This window comes from Eriocheir sinensis, chromosome 37, assembly GCF_024679095.1.
Source record: "Eriocheir sinensis breed Jianghai 21 chromosome 37, ASM2467909v1, whole genome shotgun sequence".
NCBI lineage: Eukaryota > Metazoa > Arthropoda > Malacostraca > Decapoda > Varunidae > Eriocheir > Eriocheir sinensis.
The window spans coordinates 1,490,177-1,505,176 of NC_066545.1; the positions used below are offsets into that span (position 1 = coordinate 1,490,177).

A 15,000-nucleotide genomic window follows, 5' to 3' on the forward strand; every position below is an offset into this window, starting at 1 on the left:
CCTTCGCCTCCTCCTAGCTAGCAAGAAGTCGCTGTCGTCCATGGGGTCCATGCTTTGTTTGTCAACAAGCGGCGTGACGGATCCCATCTTCTCAGTGCCGAGTGCCCACCATTTTTGTGACGTCATTTTGACGTATTAAACGTCGACGGAACCGTGAAAACGGAAAAGTGGGAACCTGGCCTTAGACTTGCCCCCGAAAGCCGCTTCTCCGTGGTGCAGTGGTTAGTGTGCCTAACTACGAATCTGTGGACCTGGGTCCGAAACCCGTCTTGGGCAGTCTGTCCATCCAGCTGTTCATCCTTCCTTTCGGCATAGTCGATAAATAGGTCCCTGGGGAAGGTAAACAAACTGTGGTAACCTGGATGTTGTACTGGCCCTGTGCAATTGTTTCTCGCCCACCACAGGCTCAAAGGCCAGTGGTATGGAGATGAGCACTGTAGCCACGCGCAGCTAAGTGTATGCCCCCAACTTTACCTTTACCCCCAAACCCCATCCGGTTTCATGAACAGAAGTTGCATGAGCTACTGTGTGTAAGCAACACATCGCCATCATCAGATCCTCCACCGTTGACGTTGACGTCACCGACGGTGACGGTGGTGGTAGTGAGTAGAAATGTTGTTGTTGTTGGTGGTGGTGAATGATTTAATAACATAGAACTGGAACGTCATAGCAGAAGTGTGATGTTTGATGGAGTGAGGCTGGACATATCACTGCTACCACCACCTCCACGTAAAATGTGATGTGGGTTCGGGGGAAAAAAATAAAAAGGGAAAAAAAAATAGGGTTTGATGAATTGAGGCTGGAACATATCACCACCGCAACAACAATACCACCACCACCACCACCACCACCACGTAAAATGTAATGAGGGTAGGGAAAACATGAAAAAAAAAAGAATGTTAGGGTTCAGCCAGTGCGTTGATATTGCTGGCAGTGGTGGTGTTGCGTTGGTGGTGTGTGGATGTTTGTGTGCATAGGTAAAAAGGTCGGAATGCCACCACCACTGAAAAAAAGGAAAAACATACACACATACATACCTTTTTGAGTCTGTAAACAACCGCTGTGTGCGTTAATTTAGAGATGCAGTGACGCGACGGTAATGGAGATGTGTACATGAGGAGAGAGAGAGAGAGAGAGAGAGAGAGAGAGAGAGAGAGAGAGAGAGAGAGAGAGAGAGAGAGAGAGAGAGAGAGAGAGAGAGAGAGAGAGAATATTTGGATCACCACCACCACCACAACTGTTGAAAATACACGTATAAATAAATATTTCACACGCAAAAACTTCAGTGCTTCCAAAGGAGTATATTCAACCATTACTAAAACCTCTCACGCATCAATAAATAGTTACTGCATAAACTCGTGAAAACTTAATGGAATATTTTATCACCATAACAGAATCACTTCTGTGTGGAAGCTGGTGCAGTTTATATGTAAATCTTTGATAACTTGTGAAATAAGGAAAGAGGAGGAGGAGGAAAGAGAGGAGATGGAGTGTGAAGAGGAGAGGAGAAAAAATACATGTAAGAGCAGGCAACAAGAAGCCTTTTCGCTTAAAATGAAGCTGCCTGCTTTAGTGAGGCACTTCACTGACCTGCCAAACATTAACCAAGATGCTGTAGTACATACATATTAGGACGTTCAGTCGACCTCGACGCAGCAGAGTAACGATCAGTGCGATTCTTAAAGAATTGTTCGTTTTCACATTAACTACTTCTGCATGGAGGTTGTTCCAGTAGCGGATGACTCTGTTCGAGAAATAGCTCCCGCCGTTGTCTGTAGTGCATCGCCTCGTTTGAACTGTTTGACCATTATTTTTAGTTTAGGGGTTAGTTTAGAGCTTTTAAAGTTTGGAGTGATCGTCGTGACTGAGCTCGTTCAAATATTTGTCAAATCCCTCGCAATCGTCTCTCAACGTAAAGAGATTGAGTCATTCGAGTCGTTCTTCATGCGGTTGTGAAGAAGAAAAGGGGAGGAGAAAGATGAAAAATATAAGGAAGAGGAGCTGGAGGAACGGATGGTGAAGAGTTAATTAGTAAATGATAATGTTTTATCTTTCTTCGCATTACACAATACAGCCAAAAATGGAACAACAATACCATCACAACAAGAGGGTAACATTCAGTGCAGTGGACTGTATGATAGTACTGTGTTGTGTACCATTACCATTTCGTCGTACTCCAGAAAACAGTGCATTAAAGTATAGGAAATACTCAACCGCCGTTGCGCTTTCTGACACAGAATGATTAAAAATACAATATAATGCAGTATTCATGCATTTAATAATTCATTTTCGTAATGAACACTAGCATCAGTAAAAAGCAAGGTATCCAGCATAATTATATAATCATTCACGCTGCTTGTGATAGACAGAAGTCTTTAAAACGACGTGCGATGAATGAAAGTATATTGATGTTGAGGATAATAATGATGATGATTATAGAAGTTATGATGATAATAATGATAATAATAATAATAATAATAATTTTAAACATTGAGCTCTTAGACTACCTATATCTCTCCCTATACCTCTCTCTCTCCTTGTGTTCATTTAACAAAAGACTAATACTGCTGGCAATTAATAAGCGTAATGGGGATAAAAACGTTAATCGGTGCAGCAGTGATAGCAATATCCATCTGTCGGTGATGAACCACTTAATAACTGACGGAAATAATAACAATAATCGTAACATACTGCCAATAGTTACGATATATTAATCGCACATTTTCATCGGGTGGTGGTGGTGGTGGTGGTGACAAACTGTATGGATGGATGGACGTTCCCGTTTATCATACTCTCCACCCCTCGCTAGTCGCTACCCAGCATGTCCATTCATCATTCTTCCCCGCCCTCCGCTCCCAGTAAAGCAGGTGATGCTCACAGGCAGACAGGCATTTTCTCCTCCTGCGGGAACCTTATGAATATCCTCCCTTTTATAACAAAAGACTAATACTGCGGGAACCTTATGAATATCCTCCCTTTTATAACAAAAGACTAATCTATAACTATAACTATAAAAGGGAGGATATTCATAAGGTTCCCGCAGGAGGAGAAAATGCCTGTCTGCCAGTGAGCATTTTCAAGAGATTTGTTATTCATCAAATTACATTTTTATCTTACTACATGTTTAATTTTATCATTCATTATAAACATCATATTTTCTTTTCTTTATATGTTTATCTTATTTGCTGTTTAGTTTTGTCATTCATATTCTTACTCCATGTTTATCTTTTTTTTATATCAGTAAATGTTGATTTTTGCCATTCATTGTTTTCGTAAAAGATTTCTTTATAGTTATCACTTCGTGTTTGTCAATCAGTTTATCTGTTTATCTTAACGTTTTTTACTTTTTTTTATTTATTTTCTTTTTTTTGGGTTGTATTTTTTTCAAAACCAGTCCATTTCACTTAAGACATACGTACATACACACTATTATAGGAACCATGCCGCAAGGAACGTTGATAGAAAGCTCCGTCATTTCACTCTCTGACCTTTACTAGCTTAATAAATCATTCACCCGTTCCATCGGGTGAACTATTCCACGCATTATATCCGCGTGATGCATTACGTAGGACGAGACTCAACGATCGTGCAAAGAATATTTATTAAGGGTCGCGGCTGATTAAAAAAAAAAAATCGCCTTCCCCTTCGCTTCCTCTTAACCATCCCCTCTCCTCTCACTTCCCCTCATTGGCCGTCCATCCCACTCTCCAACCCTTCGATGACGTCACAGGGTTCGGTTGTGGGCGGTGGTCGTGGTGGCGGATCTGAAAGGTTAGGTTATTCCGGCCAGACCCCTTTTGTCGCTGCTTGTTCTGCTTTATCATGTGAGGGAACAGAGAGAAGGAGGGAGACGGTAGTATTGATGTGCGTGTGGGGATGGATAAATGGGTGGGGACACACACACACACACACACACACACACACACACACACACACACACACACACACTCTCTCTCTCTCTCTCTCTCTCTCTCTCTCTCTCTCTCTCTCTCTCTCTCTCTCTCTCTCTCTCTCTCTCTCTCTCTCTCTCTCTCTCTCTCTCTCTCTCTCTCTCTCTCTCTCTCTCTCTCTCTCTCTCTCTCTCTCTCTCTCTCTCTCTCTCTCTCTCTCTCTCTCTCTCTCTCTCTCTCTCTCTCTCTCTCTCTCTCTCTCTCTCTCTCTCTCTCTCTCTCTCTCTCTCTCTCTCTCTCTCTCTCTCTCTCTCTCTCTCTCTCTCTCTCTCTCTCTCTCTCTCTCTCTCTCTCTCTCTCTCTCTCTCTCTCTCTCTCTCTCTCTCTCTCTCTCTCTCTCTCTCTCTCTCTCTCTCTCTCTCTCTCTCTCTCTCTCTCTCTCTCTCTCTCTCTCTCTCTCTCTCTCGCTCTCTCTCTCTCTCTCTCTCTCTCTCTCTCTCTCTCTCTCTCTCTCTCTCTCTCTCTCTCTCTCTCTCTCTCTCTCTCTCCTAAGAAACAAGTTTGATGAACTGCGATGTCTTGCTCTGACAAAAAACTTTGACGTAATTGCTATAACCGAAACATTTATCGACACCACAAATATTGATTTAAGTTCCGAATACAACATAGATGGCTACAGACTCTTTAACAAGGATCGTGTAAACCGTAGAGGTGGTGGTGTCGCCCTTTTTGTCAAACGCTATTTGCAACCCTCTGACAAAACACCAAGAAACAGTAACGTTGAATATTTGTGCGTGCGAGTAAACATAGCAAAAGTCGATTTAAATATATCTGTCACTTACAGGCCTCCGGGGCAATCACTCGATTCCGATCTTGAAATGTACAGCGTCTTAAGGCAGTCACTTAATAACAGCGACTCACTGATATTAGGAGACTTTAACCTTCCCCATATCGACTTGGCGACACTGTCGGGTACAGAAGGTGAGTCACATAGAATGATCGATTTTTTAGAAGAAAATTATCTAAGCCAAATGGTTTCTGAACCAACTCGACAAAATAACATACTTGACCTTGTTATAACGACCCAAGATAACCTAGTCAGTAATGTCACGGTAGGAGAACACCTCGGTTCCTGCGATCATAAACTAGTGCGCGTTGACATTAGAGCTCAAACATCGGTGACTGAAAATAAAGTAAAGGTGACCAATTTCAAAAGAGCCAACTTCGTAGAAATCCGACGAAAACTAATAGATATGCAACTATCAGATGACGGCAATGTAGAGGACGCCTGGCTAAGCCTTAAAAATCACTTACTCACTCAGCAGGACACATTTATCCCCTTGTGCGAGAAGCGAATTAACACTAATAAAAGCCCACCTTGGTTTAATAGCGAAATTAAACACTCAGTCAAGGAGAGAAAATTGTTTTACAAGTTAAAGAAAGAATAAAGCACGCCCGAAAACATTAGACTCTATAATGATGCCAGGCGACGTGTAAACAGATTAGTGCGTCAGGCAAAGCGTAAATATGAAGAAAATATTGCAGCCAACTGTAAAAATAATCCGAAATCCTTCTTCAGTTACATAAACAACAGAAAGGCGATCAGAAGTGGAATTGGACCCTTAACAAACAGCGACGGTGCACTAGTGACTGACAGCCAACACGTTGCAAACCTATTAAACAATTACTTTCCCTCGGTGTTTAATACTAACCACTACCACCAACACCAGTACTAATGTAAATCCTGAGCATGCATTGCCTAACTTTGAAATAAAACCCGATGAAGTCATTAAAGCCCTCAAATCACTTAAAACAAATAAAAGTCCTGGACCTGACAAAGTATATCCAACTCTGCTGAAAGAAACAAAGAGCGAAATACTCTCCTCCCTCACAACCGTATTCAATATGTCCTTGCGACAAGGCATCGTCCCTTCGGATTGGAAAAAGGCTAACGTGACACCGATTTTTAAGAAAGGAGACAAAAAAGTACCAGGTAATTACAGGCCCATTAGTCTAACTTCAGTTGTAGGTAAGCTAATTCAGGGCATAATTAGAGACAAAATTGTGAGTTACCTTGAAAGTCACTCATTAATTGGGGACTCACAACATGGCTTCCGAAACAAAAGATCCTGCCTATCAAACCTATTAACCTTTTATAACGACCTCTTCGCTGTTTATGACGTAACCAAATCACTGGACGTAGTCTATCTTGATTTAAAGAAAGCGTTTGATAAAGTCCCACATCATAAATTACTTTACAAATTAAAGCAAATAGGTGTTGACGGTCAAGTAAACCAATGGATCGCGAATTGGTTGAGCAACAGACAACAAAGAGTAGTGATTGACGGATTTAACTCAGAGTGAGCGCCGGTCACTAGTGGCGTCCCTCAGGGCTCGGTTCTTGGCTCAGTGCTCTTCATTATTTACATCAACGACGTGGATGTTGGACTCAATAATCGCATTAGTAAATTTGCAGACGACACAAAGATTGGTAACTCGGTTCTCACTGACGAAGACAGGCAAAGCCTCCAAGAGGATTTGCACAAAATTTCAGCTTGGTCGGATAGATGGGAGATGCCCTTTAACGTAGACAAGTGCCAGGTCCTTTAAGTTGGAACGAGGAATAAGAAGTTCGATTACGAAATGCGCGGCGTTAAACTCAAAAGCGTTCAATGCGTCAAGGACTTGGGGGTCAAAATCGCGTCAAACCTCAAATTCTCACAGCAATGCATCGATGCAGCAAATAAAGCTAACAGAATGTTGGGCTTCATTAAAAGAAACTTTTTATTCAAGAGTAAAGATGTAATACTCCCGCTCTACAATAGTTTAGTCAGACCCCACTTGGAATATGCGGTACAGTTTTGGTCTCCCCACCATGCAAAGGCTATTGCTAAATTAGAAGGTGTTCAGCGTCGGGCAACGAAAATGATCCCTTCCTTGCGCAACAAATCCTACGAAGAAAGGCGTTCCACCCTTAACATGTTCTCTCTTGAGGAAAACTCCGAGGAAAACTGATCGAATGTTTTAAAATACTTAATGGTTTCACGAATGTAGACAGATCAACATTGTTTATGATCGATGACACTTTGCGCACGAGGAACAATGGCGTAAAACTCAGATGTAGACAAGTAAATTCAGACTGCACCAAATTTTTCTTCACCAACGTTGTAGTGCGAGAATGGAATAAGCTCCCACCGTCAGTGGTCCAGTGTAACACGATTGACCCCTTCAAAAAAAAGCTCGACCATCACTTCCTTCAACTTAATATCAACTAGAGTAGAAATGCAACGTTTTGGAGCCTTCTGATTAATGGAAAATCACTTGGGTTTAAGGACAGACCACCTAGTCTGGACCATGGGGTCTGTGTGGTTGATTTTCTATGTAAATCTTTGTAAATCTCTCTCTCTCTCTCTCTCTCTCTCTCTCTCTCTCTCTCTCTCTCTCTCTCTCTCTCTCTCTCTCTCTCTCTCTCTCTCTCTCTCTCTCTCTCTCTCTCTCTCTCTCTCTCTCTCTCTCTTTCTTTTACACACACACACACATAGGGGGGGAGCAGCATTTAAGTCTTCCACGAACACTAATAATTGTTGTAATACAAACGACTAAGTAATTAATTCTTGGAAACACGTATTTAGGGCACTAACCACTTCCTCAACCTTCAGGGAAACAAGAGAGAGAGAGAGAGAGAGAGAGAGAGAGAGAGAGAGGGGGGGGGGGGGATAATCAATTCCAGCCTATTTCCCAATGCCATTAGTGACACAAAAGAAGAAGAAAGGGGGGAGAAATAATAAAAGAAAAATATAGAGTGAAAAGAAGAAAAGAGAAAGAAAGTAGTAGTAAAAGGAGACCACGAGCAAGAGGAGCGAGGATAGGAATACACAAGCTGGCTCGTCTTAAAGTGCCATAATTAGGTCAAAGGTCAGACTTGTTGTGGAGAGGCCAAGGAAGTCAGTCAGCCATTCAGTGATTCCGCCATTGTCAGGCGGTCTCCAATTTGTCTGCCATTAGTCATCCAGCCAGCAAGCAGGTATCGCCAGTCAGTCTGTCAGTCTACGAATCAACCAGCCAGTCAGCCTAGTAAACTCTAGTATTAAGAGTATGAGAGAAAAATAAGAAGCAAGCACCTAACTGTTGGATTGAGAAATAGCACGAAAACGAATACCGAATTGATCCGTTTTTTGGCCGCTCATTCCTGTTTGCTTTAATAGGAGCAGTGCTGAGCGAGCTTATTTTTTCTTTTTTTCCTGAGCTGTTTACTGTAAAAAAAAAAATATATCTTGAAATCCACTATTAAGAGGAACGAAACCAGCCAGCCAGCCAGCCAGCCAGTCATCCATTCATTAGATCAGCCAGTCACTTAGCAGGTCGGCCAGTCAGGGAGTCAGTCAGCTGTGGTCCCCAACATTTAGCTTTTAGGGTCAGGAGGGTGAGCAGTGAGATGTATGAATGAACACTGCACAGGGACGCTCATCTCCCTGCCTACACGTGGCTCTCTAGTGTCCCGAGGCGTGTGGGAATTGTGGAGGAGGAGGAGGAACAATAAAGAAGAAAGGGGGAAGGGAGAAAATATGTAAAATTGAGAAGAGAACTCGTATTATCTATTCACATGGTGATTGCAGTCTTTCTCTTTATCCTTCCTACAATTGCCTGTTCAGACCTTTTTTTATTCTCCTACCCACCTTTCTTCACCATGCAGCCTGTGTCGGGGAGCCTCGTGGTGTGGCTGACGGGCCTTGTGCACGCTGTTGGGGGTTGTGTTGGGGAGTGGCGACTGACATCCACTGCGAGCTCAATTGTTGTGAGTAAACTTAGTTATGGGGATGCGTCAGAGTTGCCGGGATGGCGTTGCATAGCTGTTATGTGTGTCGCTGTGAGGGCGCGCGCGTCTCCTGGCGATGTGGGTCTCCTCTTTCCTGGCTGAATATGTAATAAATTTATTTCAGTAAAACTATAAATTTTGAATTAAACTCTAGTATTAAAAGTATGAGTGAAAAATACGAAGCAAACACCTAATAATAACTGATGGATTGAGAAATAACACGAAAACAAATACCGAATTGATCCCTTTTTTGGCCGCTCATTTCTGTTTGCTTTTATTGGAGCAGTGCTGAGCGAGTTTTTTTTTTTGTTTTTTTTTTTTTTTTCCTGAGCTGTTTCCTGTAAAGGGGGCTCCACCCACACAGCTCTTCTGGACAGAGTGGAGGCTAAGGCTCTTCGTCTCATCAGCTCTCCTCCTACTGATAGTCTTCTACCTCTTAAATTCCGCCGCGATGTTGCCTCTCTTTCTATCTTCTATCGATATTTCCACGCTGACTGCTCTTCTGAACTTGCTAACTGCATGCCTCCCCCCCTCCCGCGGCCCCGCTGCACACGACTTTCTACTCATGCTCATCCCTATACTGTCCAAACCCCTTATGCAAGAGTTAACCAGCATCTTCACTCTTTCATCCCTCACGCTGGTAAATTCTGGAACAATCTTCCTTCATCTGTATTTCCTCCTGCCTACGACTTAAACTCTTTTAAGAGGAGGGTATCAGGACACCTCTCCTCCCGAATTTGACCTTGCTTTTGGCCACCTCTTCTGATTTGTTTATGGGAGCAGCGATTAGTGGGCTTTTTTTTATTATTGTTTTTTGTGTGTGTGCCCTTGAGCTGCCTCCTTTGTTGTAAAAAAAAAAAAATGCAATTTATCTTGAAATCCACTATTAAGAGGAACGAAACAAAATAAAAGATAGAAGACAGGTATGGGCACTTCTCAGACCTTTTATGAGATGGTACCCTTTGCATAAGCTCAGTGACGCCCCTCATACCTCATGGTAGGGTTAACGTGTAGGGGCGTAGGGGTGGCTGCCGTACAGGCGGTGCTGGTGTCCGCATCAGACGGAGGGAGTCGTGAAAGCGGTCACCGTGCACGGCTCCTTGATGACTGTGTTGTGCTGCACGAGACGAGGCGCAAACACTTGTTGTTGCCGCCTATATTCATTGCTTTGCTATTGTCATGCTCATCCTATTCATGTTATGTTACTTGTAAGTTGCTCCCTCCCTCTCCCCTTTGGACAAAATATATTACCAAATTATCATTAATATTACATGATTATTATTATTATTATTATTATTATTATTATTATTATTATTATTATCATTATTGTTGTTGTTCTTGTTACCATATTTTTATTGCAGTTGCAGCTTCTACTACCTCCACCACCACTCCTACTACTCCTACTACTACTACTACTACTATTGATACTATACTACTACTACTGCTACTGCCACTACTAATACTACTACCACTATTACTACTACTATTGATACTATACTACTACTACTGCTACTGCCACTACTAATACTACTACCACTATTACTACTACTACTACTACTACTACTTTTTCTACTAGCGTTGACACATGAAGGTTCATGTGTCAACCCTAGCAGTAGTTTGTACTGGTTCAAGTCTCAAGATTAGCCAGTCAGTGCCACAGTTGTCTTTGCATTGCAGGGCTGGGGCGGCGGTGCGCGGCGTGGCGAGGTGAGGCGAGGTGAGGCGATACCTGCCGAACATACATACCAGGTGTTGTGTGTGTGTGTGTGTGTGTGTGTGTGTGTGAGAGAGAGAGAGAGAGAGAGAGAGAGAGAGAGAGAGAGAGAACAGACGTATACTTATTTCCATTATTTCTGTTCTCTGTCCTCCCTCCTTTCCTCCCCTCCGCGTTTCCGTGTTTTTATTGTGTTCCCTCGAGCCTGGAAGTTGACGCGTTGCCGTTGCCGTTTCTTTTTTTATCATTATTTTTTTTTTTCATTCTTTCCGAGTCGTTTCCCTCCCCTTTTAGCGTTTGTAATGGAGTAGTTCAAGCGAGAAATTTCTATATATATTTAGATTGTAAAGATATATGAAAGTACTACTGTCTCATGACTGCGAAAGGCTGTATGGAACACTGAAGCATTTCTGCAGTGTGTTACTGGTGCGTTGTGTGTATAAATAAACATGTGAAGCAAAATGTGATAAATAAAATGTAAAGCAAAGATAGAGTGACCTTAGACCTAACCACAGCAAGTGCGATGACCAGCTGCAGATGATGATGGTGACGATGTCATTGTTATTATTATTATTATTATTATTATTATTATTATTATTATTATTAATGATTAGTATTGTCTAATGATGAATTATAATGGCAGAACTGCTCGAATTATGACTTATGAAATCACTGTTTTGCCAACACTGCAGATGTGGAAATATATCTAGTCTGTTAGTGACTCAATAGGAGTATCAGCTGACTGAGTTGTCGGTAACACTGCAGAGAGGGAAGAAATCTTTTATTTTTTCTATGTAGATTATAATGCAATGATACGAAGTGACTCTTTGGGATGTTAACACTGCAGACATGACCTTTTTAACTAGAAAGGAAGCAGGCAAAGGCAGACCAAAAAGAGACACGAAAATTCCTGTTCCTGCAAAATGACAAAGGTTCGAAGAGGTATAATCACATTAGGTTGGAGAAGTGTTTTGCTAGTACTTCCGGCTATGGGGCTGGAATAAAGCTGTTTGGAGCAATGTTAACACTCCAGGGATAGAAACGAGCTGATTAGTGTTATTAATAAGACAGAGATAGAGAGGAATGAAGTATTGATATTACTGCAGAGATGAAAAAATGGTGTTTATAGTGTTTGTGGCTGCAGACACTGAAATCAGCTTTTTTTTTATGTTAGTAACACTGATAGGATGGAAAAGAGCTTTTCGGGCTGTTATTAACATTGCACAGATGTAAAGGAGCTGTTTGAGATATCGGTTGATTGCAGGAGAGGCAAGAATTGTTTGAAACTTTAGTGACACTGCAGGGACTGGGGGGAAGAGGAAGGGGTAGTTTGGACTGTTGATAATTGCATTATTCAACTTCTTTCAACAGAAGACCCTCTCAACAGGAATTGGAAGTCTCCAGACTGGAGGCTGCAGAACGTTTAACCTCAGACCTTGCTATCATTTCCGATTGGGGTAAAAGGAACCTTGTGTCCTTCAATGCCTCAAAAACTCAATTTCTCCACCTATCAATTCGACACAGTCTTAAACACCTATCCCCTATTCTTCGACAACACTCAGTTGTCACCTTCTACACTAAACATCCTCGGTCTATCCTTAGCTCAAAATCTCAACTGGAAACTTCACATCTCCTCTCTTACTAAATCAGCTTCCTCGAGGTTGAGCGTTCTGTATCGTCTCCTCCAGTTCTTCTCCCCCGCACAGTTGTTTTCCATATATAAAGGCCTTGTCCGCCCTCGTATGGAGTATGCATCTCACGTGTGGGGGGGCTCCACTCACACAGCTCTCTTGGACAGAGTGGAGTCTAAGGCTCTTCGCCTCATCAGCTCCCATACTCTTATTGACAGTCTTCTACCTTTAAAATTCCGCCGCCATGTAGCATTTCTTTCTATCTCCTATCGATATTGTCATGCTGACCCCTCTTCTGAACTTGCTTACCCGCGGCCCCGCTGCACACGGCTTTCTACTCAAGCTCATCCCTATACTGTCCAAACCCCTTATGCAAGAGTTAACCAGCATCTTCATTCTATCATCCCCTTCACTGGTAAACTCTGGAACAGCCTTCTTTCGTCTGTATTTCCTCCTGCCTATGACTTGACCTCTTTCAAGAAGAGTGTATCAAGACACCTCTCCATCCGAAAATGACCTCTCTTTTGGCCACTCTATACTTTTCGCTTTGCGCCTGGAGCAACGGTTGGGGGGCTCTTTTTCTGCATTTTCCTTTTGTTGCCCTTGAGTTGATCTGTGTTCTAAAAAAATAAATAAATAAATAAAGGCGAGGTGCCGGGAGCTGGTAATGATAAAATGGCAGAGATAGAACAGGAGTTTGTGGTGTTGGCAATGCTGCAGTTGAAAGGAACTTTTGAGTGTGTGTGTGTGTTTGTATTGGCATCACTGTATGAATAGAAAGAAGCCGAGTCTGGTGTTGGAAATACTGCAGTGATGCAAAGACTCAGAAAAGGGATATAAATGAGGGAAGTAGGATAAATACATAATAATAATGATTTATGATTTTTAATTTTTAATTTATTGTCTTGGTTCACAGTGTCGCTGTAAAATATCAATATACAAAATATTATTCATAATCACTGACAATTAGCAGTGTTTTTTGTTGGTAACAATGCATGAGTGGAATATTGCTTTGGTGCTGTGGTGTCTGAAGTGACGGCAATTAATTAAAGGGCGTCGGGTTCTGCAGCGATGGAGATTAGCTCCACCGTATGTTTTACCTGCTGTAAAGGTAGATCACCTCAGCCCGCATTCCCGCATGACATAACCTTCATTTTCCCACACACTTGATCCTTAAGTTCGAGTATCTTTTCTTGCGACTTCTTCCAAAATATAACTATGCATACCTCTCATTTCTTGAAACACGGTATGTGGTATAGGTTCACACACACACACACACACACACACACACACACATGTTTTCTCTGACTCCCAAATTGTTGTGTTCCTTTGTGTGTGTTACATTTGCTTCCTTTGTACCCTTTCCAGCTTGCCTTTGTGTTGTAAAAGATTCTATAGCGCTGTGTTGTCATGAATGGTTTTATGTTCTTGTCTTGCATGGGTGTGTGTTGAGAGAGAGAGAGAGAGAGAGAGAAGGGGGAAGTGTTCTTATTATATGTACGTTTCCTTCCTTTTATTGCTTGATTGCTACCCTTCTCTCTCTCTCTCTCTCTCTCTCTCTCTCTCTCTCTCTCTCTCTCTCTCTCTCTCTCTCTCTCTCTCTCTCTCTCTCTCGTATATATTCTCACCTTGTCCTCTCCCCTCTTCTCCCCTCTTTTTCCCCTCATAAACATTACAGACGATTGGCAATATGTTTTCCTGCCTCTTTCCCTCCTCCTCCTCCTCCTCCTCCTCTCCTCACCCCAGTACGCTATTTCCCCTTCTTCCTACCCATTTCTTTTATCCCTCCATGTGCCTCCTCCTTAGACACACACACACACACACACACACACACACACAGAGAGAGAGAGAGAGAGAGAGAGAGAGAGAGAGGCAAATCTGAATTCTAACTTTTGTCCGCCTTTAATTTATCATTATGTTGGCTTCTTTTGTTTTAACTCTCTCTCTCTCTCTCTCTCTCTCTCTCTCTCTCTCTCTCTCTCTCTCTCTCTCTCTCTCTCTCTCTCATCCATTCATAAAGTGTGTCAAGAGAACAGGACAATTGTGATTTATGTTGTTTTTTCTCGCTCTTCATGTGGGTGGGTGGGTGTGCTTTATTCCTTTATGTGTGTGTGTGTGTGTGTGTGTGTGTGTGTGTGTGTGTGTGTTGGATAGGAATTTTTTCATATCACCCGAGAGAAAAAGAAGACAAAGAGGGAGAGTCAAATTAGGAGATAAAAAATATTAGCAACCTCCTCCCTTACATCCAACTAACCTCCCATTAAGTGTCTCTCTCTCTCTCTCTCTCTCTCTCTCTCTCTCTCTCTCTCTCTCTCTCTCTCTCTCTCTCTCTTTTACACCAGTCCTCCTCCTCCTCCCAATGGCGGCTATGCTGCCCCACCCTTCCATTAACAAAGTGTTGGGGACGCTGGTCAACACACACACACACACACACACCGCATATTTCTTTTTGTTTATTTTTATTTTTTCTCATATCGAGCTGCTATTTTTTTTTTTTTTTTTTTTTTTTTTTTTATAGTGTCGGCGAGGATGGTGGTGTGTCGTAGAGTTGGTGTTTCAGTGGTATTTGTGGGGTTGGTGGTGTGTGGTAGTGTTGGTAGGGACGGTGGTGTGTGGCACTGTTGTTAGGGATGGTGGCATGTGATGATGTTGCGGAGAAAGGTATTGATGTTGATGAGTGGTTGATGGTTGTGCGGTGGTGGGGGAATGCAGTGTGTAGTGTTGGGAATAGTATTGTTTGGTGGTGTGTCGTGGGCAAAAGGGGGTCCTGTGTACTTGGGCTTGTGGATTATTGAAAGAGAACAGAAGAAAATCTTGATGTCGATTAGGGCTGTGTGGCAGGGAAAAGAGAAGATGTGGTTATGGTGTTGCGATGTGGTATGGTGATTTTATTTTGACTTTTATTTTATTTTTATTTTTATTTATTTATTTTTTGTTTTCGTTTTGGCC

General features: G+C 42.3%; 1 protein-coding gene across 4 annotated transcripts in view; it reads left to right on the forward strand.

The window, feature by feature from the left end:
- The window catches only part of LOC127008048 (protein-cysteine N-palmitoyltransferase Rasp-like), a 67,528-nt gene extending 56,621 nt beyond the window's left edge, over nucleotides 1-10,907 (forward strand). For 3 of the 4 annotated variants that reach the window (XM_050879570.1, XM_050879567.1, XM_050879569.1), the window contains one exon: nucleotides 10,384-10,907. The gene's annotated coding sequence lies outside the window, so the exon portion shown is untranslated. Of the gene's footprint in view, nucleotides 1-8,583; nucleotides 8,686-10,383 lie in introns of all 4 variants that reach the window. The other variant, XR_007760754.1, reaches the window with a different exon arrangement.
- The last annotated feature ends 4,093 nt before the right edge of the window (nucleotides 10,908-15,000 follow it).